Consider the following 5,041-nt stretch of genomic DNA (forward strand, 5'->3'; position numbering starts at 1 on the left):
AGAGTAAAAGGAGCGATTCCACCACGAGCGAAACAACAAAAACTCTCCACACAAGCATGCTTAGAGAGGACGTAGCTTAATAAATAACTAAAGTAAAAACAGAACAAGTAAGATAAAGAAGAGAGGAAAAAAGTTGAAAACAAAGTTAAAGTAAGCAGGAGCGACTGGAACAGGCTGCATACACCGTGGCGCATGCGCACTAATTTACTTTTGTTAACTAAAAATATGTAACTTCACTTTCCTAAACTGAAAATATGTATATTTATTTTGATAAACATAACCTGCATAACTTTACTGTCGCAGACTAAAAACACATAACTTTGGTAAACATAACCTATGTAACTTTACTTACGTGAACTAAAAATACCTAACTTTACTTTCCCAAACCGAAAATATGTAACATTATTTTGGTGAACAAATCCTACGTAACTTTACTTACGTAGACTAAAAACACATAACTTTGGAAAACAAAACCTACGTAACTCTACTTTTGTAAACTCAAAATACGTTACTTTATTTTGATGAACAAAACCTATGTTACCCTACCCTAAAAATACATAACTTTACTTTCCAAAACTAGCCTATGGAACTTTACTTTCAGAAACTGAAAATGCATAACATTTTCAAATCTTTGAATTTTATTTGTTAGAGTGAACCAACTCTTAAATGAAGATACGTAGGATTAACACAGTAAGTAATTTGCACAAATAAAACATATCAGCAATATGTATAGTAATATTCTCTGTTGTCTTAACACTTAAAAACTTTACAGCAAAATGCACGTTTATCTTTATCTGCAACTTACCTAATCGAAACAGAAATGACTGTATATTTTTATACCCTAAAGCGTATCGTCTTTCAAAGTAAAGGCTCACTGTGGATTAATAATAAAATCAATAAACCTTGTTTTTTTTTTACATTTTTGTGCACATGATGTACAAGACAATTAAATAGTGTTTTTTAAAAAGTACATAAAAATACAATAGAAAATATGTTTATACACATTTCTTAATTTTGTGTATCTATATTTAAAGTAGAGGAGCTGTAACTGACAAATAACTTTCATTGCTCCCTGAAGTGTAACCCTGCTGTGATTACAATGACAGGAATTTAAACAGATATTTAAACATATGACGGACAAGGTGTGACGTAAACTTATTAAACTTATTAAGATTAAAAGCAGTTTCAATTTTGAATGTTTTAATCTCATATCAAAGTGAAATTAAAATAGACGCAGCAGCTTTTATTTTGTTACGGTTTATGCTCATCTACTTTGTTTAAAAACATTTTCATTTCAGTGAATCAGTCGATCAGCAACAGACGAGAAAAATAATATTCGTCTCACTGATGTGAAACCCAAATAATTCAAACATATTTTAGAGGAGCAAACAGTTTCAGCTTTGATCCGTCTGCAGCTTTTCAAACTGAGCTCGTCAGGATTCACTGATTCAGGGCTCAGTATTTTAAATGAAACCATGGACATCCCAACAACTACACTGAGACAAAAACAGCCACATCATGACCACAGTCAAACAATAAAACCTTAATGAGTTAAACTATTAGGATGATAGATGAAGAAGACGCTGTGGCGTCAGATCAAAGGTCTGCAGACAGATTTAAAGTGACGCAACTGCTGCTTAAAACTCAGTCGAGGCAGGCTGCTCACACTTCAACAGAAAACATGACCTCATTTAAATATTATTACTGTAAAACACTAGAAGATCTGACTGAAGGCTGTGTGTCTGCTTTCATTCATTCATTTTTAAATTTATTCCAATTTGCCTCAAAGATTCAGTCAATTCTGTTCAATTCTTTTCATGTATTCAAGATTTAATTTCAAGCGTTAACACAAAAGCAAATCACATAATGTGCTGCACACAGTAAAATACTAACATATTAATAATCTCTATTTTTAGAAACAATATTGACAGAGTCTTTGACACAGGGTTCAAATCAGCTGATTAAAGAATCTGATCTCAGCAGATTTACAGCACAAACAAGATAAGATCACAGAATGTGAGACGGTTTCTGTCTCTAGAAAATAAAACACGGTACAAACATCACTCAGTAAACAAACATCATCATCATCATCATCATCATCAGACTGACTGTGTGTGAGTGTGTGTCTCGTGCTCACCTGTGTGGACGTGAGCCTCCTCCGCTCAGACCTGAGCTGAGCTGAGGCCGTTTATAAGATCAGTGATTGGCTGGTGATGCTGAACTCTGACAGCGGCTGCCTGGAGACAAACCCAGAGTTTCATCAACAAAACGCCCTCTAAGGTGAAGATTTATCTCAACTACATTTACTGTTCATCTGTGTTGACGTGTAAAATGTCAACACACACAATGATGAAATCATCTTCTCAAACCGCACGTGCCTATTGATGCTTTGTGTGATGAGCAAACGCTGGAGACAACAACAACAATGGAGGACAACTGGTTTGCTGAAGTTTTGTCAACACTGCTCGGTCTGATGACGACTTTACACTTAAACTCTCCACTTCACAGATGAATGGAGGCGTCTGCAGTTTAAAGTCCACTAGAACCCATGGTTTTGGATCAGGACCAGTGGAACCAGCAGATGGTGGGACACTTTCCAGAGTGGGATTGTTGTTGATGAGGAGTGGAAGGAAAACTTTCACTCGTATGTTTAAGTGAACTTCATTGTCCTTAAATTGAATAGGTTAGCGGACAGACAGACAGACAGACAGACAGACAGCTAACGGCCAGACCACAGGTGGGCTCAGCTGCTGCTCAGCTGCAGAACATCCAGAGAAAAGTGTGACATGTTTTAGCAACAACTAGGCAGTGAAAATGGTCTCTTGATGATCATACTGACATCGCACCTCCTTTTGCTACAGTGTCCCCTGACCACGTCTCTGTGGACAGAGTCCCTTCATTTCATTAGATGAGGCTTTTTATTGTGAAATATTTGCAGGAACATGTTGTTGATGATGCAGCGGCTGCACGGCTCCATAAATACGTTGAGTACCTGCTTTCAGTTGTGAAAATACAGCAGTTACAGCAGCAGCAACACTGTCTGTGTGAACACTGAACATGTTAGCCTCGCGTCACCAGGCTCTTCACGTACGGCGAAGAGCCTGGTTTCCATTCACTCTGAATTTTGTCTGGATTCTGGTTCCGGTCTAGAGAGCGGATCTGGAATTCACCAAATTCACCAAAGTAAAACTTTAAATTCTGGCTCACCATCGATTTATTTGCTATTACTCTTTAAATTAAAAAGTTTCACCGCATTTTTATTAGCTTGGTGCTTTTATTCTGACGGAAAGGCGCATCCATCAAATTCAAGATCCTGTCTCTCTTGCCCTGGTTCCGGTTCCTTACCAAAACGGCCACTAAATGGCCCCAGACTGGCACATGTGACAGTTGGAGTCATTTTAGCGTTTTAGTGTAGACAACGATATTTGTAACATGACATCGTGTGAACAGAATTATGATCAGATGAAAGTATAGACAGGTCTTTGGAGACACCACTGACCCCTCTGCCACCAGCAGTGGAGGTCACCTGCTTGTTGACCAAGCTGCAGCATCCAAGGCTGAAAAATGACACTTTAAGGGCCTCACACACACGCCGCGTCTCTCGTGTGCTCAAATTCATTGTTTTTGATCTAGACGCATGGCAGGTGTGCTCATACGCCAGAGCGATACTGTCGCGGTGCGCACATGTTCCTGAGTGGCTGTTTTTCAGGGCGTGACACCTGCACCATGAGGCAAACATGTTCAACTTTTGTACGACCCCTAAAACTGCAGTTCCTCAAACGGCCACTTGAGGCTGGCTCCTAGAGCGAGTCAGTCAGCGCAGAGTGGAGCAGGATTGACTCTTTAAACCCAGAAATGAGTCAGCATTATATTAGCAGAGGACAAAGTGTCTGCCAGGTTGACACTGAATAACTAAGCACCGATTAGAGATGTCGTTAAGATTTGAACGATACTACTACACTGCTTATTGATCCGGTACTTTAAGGGTACTCTGATCAGTTCCTATTTGATGGGTTCGGAGTGAGAGCGGGTTGACCAGGTGCCAGACTGTAAGCAGCATCCAAGAGAGAAAACTGCACATTCTGCACATTCTGCACATGGCTGACATGTTTGCAGACAGTAACTAACAATCCAGGTGAACAGACCTGTCATGTCTCTCCTGAGTCCTCCGACTTTATGGAAGGTCGATACTGAAACCCTGTAACATAAAGCGGGGTCGGCAACCTGCGGCTCTGTAGCTTTGCTCCAGTGGCTCTGTGTGGCCTTGACAAGAAATTATATGTTAATGAACAACAATTATTTTGAACTGGTACCTGCAGTTATTCCACAGGCTAGTTAATAACATGCTTGGACAGATTTGTTTGCTTTCAACGCTGCAATGTTACCAAAGTACCAAATAATCATAAATCACTCACTGGAGAGAAACAACTTTGTGGTGAAACATAAAAATGAACGTTCATTTAAAACTAATACTGTGTTACCTTTATCTTAATAAACAAAATGTCTCTTTTGATATTGAAGTTTTTTGACCCCTGATTTAAAGGACAACTTCGGTATTTTTCAACCTGGGCTCTATTTCCCCATGTGTATGTGTGCGTATGATTCATAGGTACAACTCGTTCTAAAATTGGTTCAGTATTGAGGGAGGCGGATGCAACCGGAGCCGCGAAACAAGCTAAAACGGTAACAGGGGCAAATGCGTCTCGTAAAAGTTTGCGCATTAAAAGTGCTTTTTTCCGCCACTGACCGGTTCAGATCACCAGTGCTATCTCTGTAGATAGCATATTGTAGCGGCCCTGGGGCAGTGGTGAGTGTGAATGAGTGGAGTAAGCTGTCAGTCAGTGTTGGAGCAGAGAGGGGGAGGGCGTCCCCGCTCGGTACTGTAAGTGAGTATGTGTGTATGAAGTGTGTGTTTTTTCGCCACTGACCGGTTCAGATCGCCAGTGCTATCTCTGTAAATAGCATACTAGCGTTTCCCTTACCTCTGGGCTGTGTGATGTCACGAGCTTTGCTCCACTGTGTCTGTAGCTCTCTCTACTCG

The sequence above is a fragment of the Epinephelus moara genome, chromosome 3 (genome assembly GCF_006386435.1).
Source record: "Epinephelus moara isolate mb chromosome 3, YSFRI_EMoa_1.0, whole genome shotgun sequence".
NCBI lineage: Eukaryota > Metazoa > Chordata > Actinopteri > Perciformes > Serranidae > Epinephelus > Epinephelus moara.